The sequence below is a fragment of the Phyllostomus hastatus genome, unplaced genomic scaffold (assembly GCF_019186645.2).
Source record: "Phyllostomus hastatus isolate PE091 unplaced genomic scaffold, TTU_PhHast_1.1 phas_contig_17, whole genome shotgun sequence".
Classification (NCBI taxonomy): domain Eukaryota; kingdom Metazoa; phylum Chordata; class Mammalia; order Chiroptera; family Phyllostomidae; genus Phyllostomus; species Phyllostomus hastatus.
The window spans coordinates 29,479,982-29,492,965 of NW_025333664.1; the positions used below are offsets into that span (position 1 = coordinate 29,479,982).

General features: G+C 38.1%; 1 protein-coding gene across 3 annotated transcripts in view; it reads right to left on the reverse strand.

Annotated features, from left to right (window-relative positions):
* PAK5 (p21 (RAC1) activated kinase 5) overlaps positions 1-12,984 on the reverse strand; it is a 273,223-nt gene that overhangs the window by 153,562 nt on the left and 106,677 nt on the right. For 2 of the 3 annotated variants that reach the window (XM_045833660.1, XM_045833661.1), the window contains exon 2: positions 3,268-3,415. The exons of the other annotated variant lie outside the window; for it this stretch is intronic. The gene's annotated coding sequence lies outside the window, so the exon portion shown is untranslated. The remainder of the gene's footprint in view (positions 1-3,267; positions 3,416-12,984) is intronic. 3 annotated transcript variants of the gene reach the window in all.

Consider the following 12,984-nt stretch of genomic DNA (forward strand, 5'->3'; position numbering starts at 1 on the left):
CAGTATATGACAAGACCAATCACAGAATACTGTGTCACACTTTTAGGTCTTCTCAAATGTATTAACATGTCTCAATTCTCTGAGTATATGAAGATAGGGTTAACTTGCAGTTGATTTTAGGTACCTTTGTGCTTATCTTGAAGGGCACCTGGAATCGTGATATTGATTCTTAGCCAAAAGAGAAGTGAAGTTCACCAGCTAGTGATTTATAATATGCTATTAAAAGTCCAAAATTTCCCCAAAGGTGTCCTATACTGTTTATTTAAATTGTATGGATGGATGGTTTGCACCTGTTTACCTGTTTGCAAAGCCTGCTTTTAGCTACTGGAGCTGTGGGATATAAAATATCTCTCAGTAAGCCTCAGCCTTGGCTCCTCTGAGACAAATGTGTCACATACATATTTTGGTCATCATCAGAAAATGAAGTACGGCATTTGAGATGTAGAAAGGACTCTGGGAGCTGTACCAGAAAGTCTCAGTCCTCTCTGATGTTTGTGGGGCTTGCTTTTTCCTGCTGCACCTTTTCCTTTATCATTTGCCTTTCCTGAAGCTTTACATGGTTTTCAATTACCTAAAACTGTAGAATTGCTGCACTGAGGCTGTTTTCTGACAACCAAAGCCTTTTGATAAGGGTCTGGGGTAGGGGGAAGAAGGGTTGTTACACCCAAATTTAGAGTCATTTCAGAAAGTTGTGCATAGTGAAAAGCAGGATTCTGTGCTTTGCTAAGCTCTTAAAATGCTGTTTGGCTGAATTATCATGAAAATTCTTCTGAACACACAGTTTGAGGTTGGTCCATGCTCCAATAGTGGGTATTGGCTTCTTGGAATCTTGGACCTACTTGCCAAGGTCATTGCATAATTCCTTACCCTCTCACTGTGCCTCCTACCCCCTTACACAATCGTCACATAGTCCAATACAGAAAGTCCTCACTGTGGAGAGTGTTAGTTTCTCTGGAAAACATTGCTTAAATCCACATAGTCTTGTCTTTTTGAAACACCAATTTTAAGAAGTATTTTAGTTTTTATTTCAATGTTCCACCTTGGAATAATCCAGTATAAAAGTTTCAGTCTTGCCCTGGTCAGTGTGGCTCAATTGGCTGTAGCATCTGAAAGGTCGCAGGTTCAATTCCCAGTTGGGGCACATGCCTGGGTTGTGGGTTTCATCACAGTTGGGGTGCACACAAGAGGAAACTGACATATGTTTCTCTCTTATAAGAGAGAGGATGTTTTTCTTCCTCTCTTTCTCCCTCCCTTCTCCTTTCTCTAAAATCAATAAGCATGTCCTCATCAGGTAAGGATAAAATAAATAAATTTTAAAAACAGTTTCAGTCTTGAAGTCTAAGTCTCTAGTCCCTAAAATAATCAGGTTTCTTATCAGGAAGAAACCCTTCATATCATCTATCTCTCATGGTCTGACTAACAGTATTCTTAGAGGTCAGGAACCAGGCAAGAAGGAGGAGAGGAGCTGCAGAAGCTTTTGGAAGGCCCTGGATGCCAGGTGTTATACGATAAGCTGCCTAAACATGAGATTTCAGGGAAGAATTTTATTTCTTTTTACAACTTCACATCAAACCCCTCTAAGTTTTGAAAGCAGACCACAAACATACATCATAAGTTGTTCTTTGAAACAGCAAAATAAATTACCATTTGAATCTTATACATTAAAACACAAATGAACAGCATACCCTTCATATGAAAATTAGAATTATTTTGGGGATTCACAAAAAGCTTTGGTGGTCATTTAGTTTAATCCAGCTGAAGTAGATGCAAAATATATTTTAAAACCATCTATCCTGAATGCCATGTCCTGAAGCCAACTCACCATTATTTGTTACCTAGGTAACAGCACCCTATTTTCCACTATTACTGAGCACCCTACTCTTTAGATAAATAAAGCAAAATAGCTTTTTTAAAAAATTATTTATTTATTAATTTATTTTTAGAGAGGGAAGGGAGGGAGAAAGAGAGAGATAGAGAAACATCAATGTGCAGTTGCTGGGGGCCGTGGCCTGCAGCCCAAGCATGTGCCCTGACTGGGAATCGAACCTGTGCTGCTTTGGTTTGCAGCCCACACTCAGTCCACTGAGCTACGCCAGCCAGGGCACAAAATAGCTTTTTAAGAATATAATATAAACTCCTCTGCTAATAACTCCCCAAGGGCTTCTGTCTCCATTGGATTAAAATCAAGACACTTCTCCATGTCTAGAGGGCTCTCCAATGACACCTCCTATGTCATGCTTCTCCAAAACCCCTCTCAAAGCAATATAGGTCTGCTTTCTGAGCCTTGAACACATCCATCCAGATCCTGGTTCATGGCACATAAAGTGTCCCACGTTCACACCTTTACTCAGCTGGCTCTTTAGCGTTCAACTCTCAGCTCAAAATTTTCTGAGTGGTCTGCTCAGACACCCCAACTAAAGTAGCCTCAATCACCCACTATCTCATTACCTGCTCACCATGTTCTAAACTTTATTAATGGCTGCATTTATTTACAATTTTTGCATTTATTTACTAACTCCTCTCCTCCACTAAAATGTCAGCTCCTTCAAGCCCATATCCCTGCTCTTTTTTGTTCATAATCATATCCCTAGTGCTTAGAACAATTTGCAAGCACATAGCAGTCACTCAACAAGTATTTGTTGAATAAATAAATACACTTTCTGCTTTTTTACTATTGCATATTTTTATTTTTCATTGAGATGTAATTGACATATACCATTATATTAGTTTCAGGTGTATGCTATAATGATTTGATATTTGTATATATTGCAAAATAATCACAATAAGTCTAGTTAACATCCTTCGCCACACATAATTACAACATTATTTTCTTGTAATGACAACTTCCAGAATCTACTCTCTTAGCAACTTCCAAATATACAACATATTATTAACATTATATCCTGGCATATAACTTATTTTATAGCTGGAACTTTGTATCTTTTGACCCCTTTCACCCATTTAGCGCAACCCCTCCCCGCTCCCCTTGCTCTGGCAATCTCCAGTTTGTTCTCTGTATCTATGAGTTCAGTTTCTGTAAACTTTATTAGTATTTTTTAGATCCCACACTTAAGTGAGATCATATGATATTTGACTTTCTCAGTCTGACTTACTTTACTTAGCATAATGCTAAGGTCCATCTATGTTGTCGTGAATGGCCAAATTTCTTTATTTTTTGTGGTCAAATAATAGTTCATCATGTGTGTGTATGAAAAATGTAAAATAAAATTTTAAAAGGCAAAAGCATGACATAATTTATTCCCCTACCTTTTTATGATGGCTGTGGGTGAATCAGACTCCAGAGGAGTGTGGCTATTTCTGTTGTGCAATTTCTCGCTGGAGTTCTTCAGTGCTCTTCATTTTTCCCCAGTGTCCATTTTGGCAAGAGGTGAAAGCATCTTGCCACAGTGTATTTCTGTAACAACACGGTAGCTACATGAATTAGAACCCCACCAACATTATGCTCTGTTTAAAAATGAACATATAAACTCATTTACATTCCCCTACATGCTGTACATCTATTCCAAACTGTTTCTATCATTCCCTCAGGCATGTAGCTACTGATTTGAGCGTTATTACCTGTACACACCAGGCACTATGAGATTCCCCTAGGCACCTTACTTGCATCTGTCTCAGCACTTTCTCTAATCAGTCCACAGTGGGTCTGTGTCTCCAACACATGGCTAGCCCAATGGGGACAGGAACGGTGCCTTTGGTCCCTGAATCTCTGGGGCCTAGCCCACTAATTTACAATCACACATGTTTAATATGGTCAGTTTTTACTGTCCTCAGGAGCTATGGTCTATGACATTACTGTGAACCCTGAACCACTTCTCTGAAGGGAAACATAGGATTAGGTTTCTGCTAGACTCTACCCCCAACATTTTCAGCAATCAACCAATGTGTTAGGTTTTATGTGTGTTCCTGTTTAAAGACACCTATTTAATCTATTGTTGATTCCTTAACATTCAACTCACAGCCAACAGCTCTATAACTCATGCCTGAATGAAGCTTATCTAAGATATGTATTTTTTCCATAAGGCACACCAGAGCCTTCCTTCACGTATGGCACTAGATAGCACATCAGCACTATGCTGGGGAGCCACTTCAAACAGGAGAATCACCAACGAAAGGCACAGGAATGCAAATAAAATGAGAAGGTGAATTTGCAAATGCTGTACACAATCTATAAATAAATGAGGATTGACTGTATACACATTGGCTGAATCAAAGTTATATGTAGATCTATTTTCCTAACTTTGCTTATAATTCAGCATAGTACTGCTATTTAAATGAGTGAAAAATAAATTCTACTGGTAGGGTAGAAGACTAAATCCAGATTTCATATGCTTCATGAAAGATCCAGGAAATGAAAGCAGTTATTTTCTCGTAACCTATTAAAAGGACAAATTCCAGATCCAGTTCTTTTCTTCTTCCTGATACTAATCATTGCTCATCCGATTTTCAGACAAGTTGCACAGAAACTTCCCTGAAAATAATTATAGGCTTATAGTCCACCTTATTCATGACAGGAAAACTCAAACTGCCCCCAGAAGACGACTCAATTTTTCTCTTCTTGAATAATTATGAGAAATATCTGCTTTTATTTAATTACCTGAATCAGTTAACTGTAGGCAAAATGTACACACTTAGCAGATCTGTATTTTCTGTAAAAATGTCAGTACTCTATGACATAAAAAATGGAGGCTTTACACTTCAAGTATCTACTTTCTAGTGCATTAAAAAAATAAGACTTCCTTAGGAATACAGATTTATATTTTAAAGTGGTTGCAAAGATTTTCCAATTAAGTTTACTTCTCAATATTTTAAAGTGGTCAAATTTAACCTCAATTCATTTGCTTTGGTGGGGTGGCTCAGCTGGTTGGAGCATCATCCCATACACTAAAAGGTTGCAGGTTTGATCTCTGGTCAAGGTACATACTTAGATTGCAGGTTTGATCTCTCTGTTTGGGGTGCATGCAGGAGGCAGCTGATGGATGTTTCTCTCTCTCTCTCTCTCACTCTCTCTCATCAATAAACAAATCTTTAGGTGAGGATTAGGGAGAAAAAAAACATTAACCTCAAATAATTTGTAGTTCATGGAAAGTAACTTATTGGTAAAATAACCCTCTGAAAAGCATGCCCTGGTGTTAAACTACCATTGCCAAGATTAGTAGAACTTGCTTAACTGCAATGTCTTGCATAGGTAACAAGAAATCTTAGGAGGATGGTTCGGGAAGCTCAGTTTTTATGTGCTTTCAATTTAGTTCAAAATGAGTTGCCAATGGAAGGGAGATTAGGAGGATGGATGAAAAAGGTGAAGGGATTAATAAGTACAAATTTGCAGTTACAAAACAGTCACTGGGAAGTAAAATACAGAGTGGAGAATTCAGCCAATAATACTGTAATAACTCTGCATGGTGTCAGGTGGGTACAAGAAATGTCTGACCACTATACTGTACAACTGAAACTGATAATATCGAATGTCAGCTATAATTAAAAATAAAAATTTAGTTCAAAATCAGCTAAAATATAAATAGACATAAGTTCCTTTTAAAGTCCTGTGTGATTCTCTTCATTTATTTCAGAATATCAGAAGATAAGTCACCTTGTCAGGAAATGTAATTTCAGAATTGATGTAACCATATGGGTCTACTGTATAACAAGAACATAATTTAGTACACTTTACAAAAATAATTCCTTTACCCAGGAAAACAGAAAGAATTAAATACATTTTCTTTTTATACTTTGTTAATAACATTATCATACTTTATAATTAACCAATATTTGCTTTGAGCTTATTTTGTAAGAATTAGCATTACTTTTAATTTTCTATTTATTCTGCAAATAACCAGGTTAATAATAAATCAGATGCAAAAAACTTACTTTAATACATGCTTAGATCATCACTAAAACTCTCCTCTCAAATGTCTTTCTCCTTAAACATGCCACTAAGAAACCATTATCTATACGAGTACATCTCTTATAAAACCATATTGCCACTGCTAACTTTTAAAAAAAGCAATCTGAGTATTAAGTAGACTATGTTCTGATAATGGCTATACATTCTGAAGCAATTGGTAAAGTACATATGAATATGAGGTGCAGATGCTAATTAAATTTAATATTTAATTCTAATAAAATTTAACATAGCTAGCCTTTAAGAGAAAGGGGTTAGATTTAGAATCAACAGATGTGGCTCCACCTTATACTAGCTGCATCATTTAGGGCAATTCATTTTCCTGCAATGTATTTACTCATCTGAAAACTGGAGAGGCGGCCCACTTTCTATAACATGAAGTGGCCTTGAGGGTGTGGTGAAAATGGCCTATGTAATGCTCCTAGCCAATTATGAATAATATAAAATGTTGGCTCTCATTTCTATTAATTATAAAACCAACCTAAGCAGATTTTAGATAACTGAATTTAACTCTTAAAACCTAAAAGCAGTGATCTGTCACCTGTGAACAACTTGAAAAAGTTATATATAGTTCACCCACACTTTGACTTATGAAAAAAAAAAGCATCTCAATGACTGTAATGTGTGCTACTAAAATAGAAATACAGCTATGAAAGAAGCACAGCTAACTTTTTAACACAAAAGTCTACACCATTTTGCACTGTTTGTTCCCACAGATTGTCTGATAAATTGACCCCTCAATATTGGACCCCTTGACCATCAGGTCAAACAAAAAACAAAACCTTTATTACCAGTGGCATCTGACTCTGAGATATGCATTTATTACTGGGCTCACTGACAAATTACTAAAACACTAGAAGATTCTATTTTATATAGAACAGGGAGTTACCATCAACCATATTAGTACAAAAAGTTTAGTGCTTGCACACTTTTTTTCCCCTCCACATATTCAAGGATGAGTACCTGATGAGGATACAACTTAAGGTATTTTAGACCTAGGATAAAAGGGGTTCCATCAGCCCTGCAGTCTTCAAATGTTTGTTGCACTATTCACCCTTTTATCTGCTTCCCCTTGTACCCAGAGATGCAAATTTGTGAATGGCAGGTTTGATACGTGTTCTGCACTATTATGTTGGAAAACATAACTTTTTTTCCCCTCTCTCTCAAAGAGAACAGGCTCTGACCTTGGCCTCATTAATATTAAATTCTGGCCAAATGAACTCCAGTAAATATGGAATAATGAACAATGCTAAACACCATCAGATCAAAGTCTCCCAGCAACTGTGAGACAACAGGGTAAAGAGAAAAGAATGAATTTTAGAGAAAGCCTAACACACAATTTAGTTTTTAGCCTTTTTATTATTTTTACTAGAATAGAATCTTTCCAAAAGAAATTAGTATGGATCATCTTTTCTTGAAAATATATCTTCAGTGTTGTGCCATTTTATGATAGCTCTCTTTTTGTGCATATTTTACAATATGGATGATCCCATAACTTTGGCTAGATGCCACACTCCTCATCTAATAGGTAAACTCTAGATACACAAAGAGTTTCATTACCAGGTTTGGCAGTGTAAAAGCCAAGCAGAAAACATGCCGGCAGGGACAGTTTAATATAAACCTTCTCTGAGGAATTGAAAACAACATCACATTTGTTTCCTGCTATTCACCTGCCCCTCTGTGATCTCTATCTCTTTATATAGTAAAATATTTATTTCCAGAGTTGAACTCTGCATCCCTTCCTCTTTCTTCATGGTTGGAATAAGCTATATTCTGCTTCCATGGGAGAAAACAACGTAACAGAAACACTGAAATTTTGAAAAATAACTTTAGGGAAGTAGAAAACCTAATCCATTTTAAAATGGCTTCTTTCATTCAAATTCGGATAACTGTGACACAGGGAACTGCATTTTTGTAATATTTACACACCCGCTGACTGCAGTGAACCCTCTCTAGGGAAACTTCTCTGGAACTTACAGAACTACTTGCTGTCTTTTTATTTCCTCGAACAGGAGTTGAGAATTATTTTGTTTTTCTTTTTAAGTAATAATGAAACTTGATTTTTAAAAAACATCTCACCTTTTCCTACAGAAAAATACTGTTTAGATGCCTGGCCTCTATGAGACATTCCCCTTGAGACAATGGAAGGATCAAGCCTTTCAGGATAGTGAACTATAGGCAATGACCCCATGTCAATGCTCTTTTTATCTGGAAGAGCAATTTATAATGTATTGACTTTTATTTTAGGAGTAGCTGCCTCTTATGTAGAAAAATCAACTGAACAATTAAGTGTGGATACACTGGTTTTCTGGTTGAATAGAAAAGGCACTTAAAGTTTTTATTTGCTAATGCCCTAAGTTCTAACCCTTTGGTGTATACTTGTTCTTTGAACTTAATTGACTGAACCATTCTGTATCAAAGCTTCCTCATTCTGAACTCAAGGTAACAACAGCATGTGTTCACATGATGGCACATACCCACACAATTTTCAAGGGATTAAATAAAATTATGTGTGTGTAAGAACTTTAGGTACTCTGAATCACTATACAACATTAGGTTTAGAAATGTTAAATTTCTAAGTGTTTGAGTTGTACAGAAATGAAGTAAATCTAATATAGAAAACAGTAAAATATAATAGCTCAAAAACTCATAATAATATCTTTGGAACATGAAGAGTCTCTAATCTCCACTTCAATGAATCTGCACCTGGCCATGCTGATCCTGCTGAGCTTAGATTTCCAAAGACAGAGGACAAGATAAAGGAATGGTAGGGAAACATAGGGAGGAAAAAAGATGCCAAGAGAGAAGGGCTACCATGGAGTCCTTTGTTTTCATTTTTTAATTGTTATTCTATTAGTTATTCCCATTTTCCCCCTTTCCCCTGCTCTGCCCATCCCCCCTACCCGCTCCCAGTCAATTCCCACAGTTGTCCATGTCCATGGGTCATTCACACAATTTCTTTGTCTAGCCCCTTACCCTCTTTCCACCATTATCCCCCTTCCTCCCACCATCGCTGTCAGCCTGTTCCATGTTTCCATTCCTGTGGTTCTTTTTTGTTTGTCAGTTTATTTTGTTCATTAGATTCCTCTTATAGGTGAGATCATATGATATAATAACTCCCCTCCCTCTTTAAAGCAAGGATTCTTAACTGAGGGTCTGAACTTCAAGTCCCTAGGCTCATTTAGATAAAAATTAGTAGCAGAAACTGAATCATAAATAAATAAATGAACCACAAAACCCAGGCTCCCTCACTTGTACAGGTTCATTCCAAGAAAGGCCAGCCTTGGTTGGCCTTGATTGACTAACAAAAAAATTAATTAATAGTTTTTGGTCCTGGAGTATGATCTTTTTAAGGGTTATTGTCAAGTTTCAGACACTTCTTTCAAATGTAAGATTTTCAGGGCATTTCAGGATTTTGTTGAATTGCCAACAGTCAGTTACTAATTTGTCATTAATGTCCTCATTGACTTGCCTTCTGATAACTTTCCTCCTCAATAAAGAAAAGAGATTAATGTATCACAAATGAAAGGTTTATGGCTTCTCACTTGTTCACAGACATCAAGACCCTAGGAAGAACCTTACAATATGTTTGCATGGTTATATATTTTTGTAAAATATGCAAATGTAAGATATTTTAACAGCAACTGGTTAAGACAGCTGTCCCTTTGCATTCCAACTTCCTACATCATACTTTTCTAGGTGTTGCATGAAGTTGGGGTGTCTATAGCTATTCTGGGGCTCTAGCTAAAAGGAAACTTGAGTTGGGGATGCTTTGGGTTTGTAAATAGTGGGATGTATTTATGTGTTGGGCAGTCAATTTCCACTATAGTTCAGTATTTGCTAGTCATTGAATGCAGCAACAGCTTCCAGATACTCTCTGACACCTATCCGTCCTCATTGCCAGTCTCATGACACAACGACTTCCTCCAAACCCTGCAGCTCTGGATATATACGCATGGAGGACATCTGACTTTTATAAAGCTTGTTAAGCCTTGCAATATGGGCACATCAACATGTTAAGCATGCTAAAATGTAGTTTCAAAGATTCAAAAAAATTTGTTTACAAAATTCAACAAGGTTTGAACATAAAATTTAACTGCAATATACAAAGTTGTTCTGAAGGTGACATTAAAACAAATGAGAAATCAACCTTTCTGCATTGATTGTTTATGAAAGGGAACAATCTTATATCATCTTTATATTTATTAAAGAACAGAGGGAAATTAGAGCTCCAAAATGTTGGTAGACTAGGTGGAAACTACACTCACTTCCTCCCAGGACCAAACTGGGATTACCATTAAAATACAGAACAATCAACCTGAATAATCACCTCAAGACTAGCTGAACAGAAGTCTTTTTTTTTCTTTAAAATTATTTTATTGTTGTTCAATTATAGTTGTCTGCATTTACCCACACCACTCCCCTCCCCACCATCCCCATCACTCTCCCCTGATTCTAATCCCCTTGGTTTTGTCCATGTGTCCTTTATAGTTGTTCTGGAAATCCTTCCCCCTTCACCCCATCATCCCCTCCAACCTCCCCTCTGGTTACTGTCAGACTGTTCTTAATTTCAATGTCTCTGGTTATATTTTGCTTGCTTGTTTGTTTCATTGATTAAGTTCCACTTAAAGGTGAGATCATATGGTATTTGTCCCTCACTGTCCAGCTTATTTCACTTAGCATAATGCTCTCCAGTTCCATCCACACTGTCCCAAAGGGCAGGAACTCGCTCTTTCTTTCTGCTGCATAGTATTCCATTGTGTAAATGTACTATAGTTTTTTTATCCATTTATTTACTGATGGGCACTTAGGTTGCTTCCAGCACTTGGCTATTGTAAATTGTGTTGCTATGAACATAGGGGTGAATGGGTTCTTTTGGACTGGTGTTTCAGGGTTCTTAAGATGTCACCCCAGCAATGGAATTGCCAGGTCAAAAGGCAGTTCCATTTTTGGTTTTCTGAGGAAATTCCATACTGTTTTCCACAGTGGCTGAACCAGTCTGTTTTCCTACCAACAGTGCACTAGGGTTCCCTTTTCTCCACATCCTCTCCAACACTTGTTTGTTGATTTGTTTATGATGGCCATTCTCACTGGTGTGAAGTGGTATCTCACTGTGGTTTTTTAAATTTGCATCTCTCTGATGGCTAGTGATGCTGAGCATCTTTTCATATGTCTCTGGGCCCTTGGTAGGTCCTTCTTGGAGAAGTGTCTGTTTGAGTATTTTGCCCATTTTTATTTATTTATTTTTTATTATTACAATTTTTAAAATTGTTTTTCAAGTAGTTTTGTGCCTCCCCCCACCCCTCCCCACTACCCCAGCCCTCCTACCCCCATTTTTACTCCCCCTTATTGTTGTCCATATGTCCTTTATAATTGTTCCTGTAAACCCTTCACCCTTTTCCCCCTTTATCCTCTCCCCTCTCCCTCCTGGACAGAAGTCTTATAACCAAGGATTTACAGAAGAAGCCACATCAAGACTGGTAGGACAGATAGAGTTGTGAAAAGGGCTGGCCTGCTCCCATGTGCTGTGGCTAATATTCTGGAGGGATAAGTCAGCTTGCAAAGGTTCCCCCTGAGGAGCATGGGGTCTGAACTACATACCAGACTCTCTAGCTCAGAGTGCCAGAGCCAGGAAGAGGTGCCATGTAACTAATATTGGGCTATGAAAATCAGTGGGGATTCTGTCCACCATGGAGAGATAGGAGTCTGCTAGACACAGGCACATTTTAAAGGGGGAACTCACAAAATCTTGTTTGCAGCTACTCACACAGGGCTCTGGCAGAGTGGGAGTGGAATGGACTAGAGTCACACAAAGAGAGACTGGGGTTTGTGGCACTAGGAAGAGAGGTGAAGTGTCAACCACCAGAATCCCTGTACGGGGTCCCTCTTCCACACCACAGATGTCTTCTTTCTTGGTGGGGCACTCTCTTCCTTATGGCATCAGCCTAGGGGAAAGCAATAGTCCCATCTTCTTGTCTCCCTGTCATCCTACCCTGCAGAGCTCAAGCCCTGCTGAGGAGTCAGCTGTCTGGATCAGGGAGTAGAGGTTTGGGCAGACTCAGGGGATGTCAGTGACTGAGTTGTGTGGCTGTGGTGTGGAGCCCTTTCCCCTCACATTCCCAAAAAACTCAGATAGCCTAGCCATACCTTCCAAGCTCCTGGGCAGCCCCACCCTTCAGACTTCTGGTGGCTCCTCACTGGAGAGGATGTCTGGACAGAATCCAGGACAGACTGAGTTGTGTGGCTCTGGGGTGGAGGCCACACTCCTCATCTTCCCCCAGCCTGACCAGTGACTCCCACTTATGAGAGATCCACTAACCCCACCCTCCCAACTCCTGGTGGCCCTCCCTGCTGAACTCAGGCTCCAGGCAGAATCAGGGACAGACTGAGTTGTGTGGCTCTAGGGTGGGGCCACATATGACAAACTCACAGCCAATATCATACTTGGGCAAAAACTAAAAGCATTTCCTTTAAGACCAGGAACAAGACAGGGATGTCCGCTTTCACCACTCTTACTCAACATAGTATAGGAAGTCCTAGCAACAGCAATCAGACAAGAAGAAGAAATAAAAGGCATCCAAATTGGAAGAAGTAAAACTGTCATTATTTGCAGACGACATGATACTATACATACAGAGCCCTAAAGATTCCACCAAAAAAAATGACTAGATCTGATAAATGAATTCAGTAAAGTAGCAAGATACAAAATAAACATCCATAAATCAGTTGTATTATTATACACCAATAATGAACTACACAAAAGGAAAACTAAGAAATAATTCCATGTATAGTTGTATCAAAAAATACTCAGGAATAAATTTACCAAGGATATAAAGATGTTTATTTGAAAATTATGACACTGAAGAAAGAAACTGAGGAAGATACAAACAAGTGGAAGCGTATACTGTGTTCATGGATAGGAAGAATTAATATCATTAAAATGTCAATACTTCCCAAAGCAATCTATACATTCAATGCAATTCCTGTGAAGATACTAATGGAGCATTTCACAGAACTAGAATGAGTATTCAAAATATTTATATTGAACTACAAAAGACCCCAAA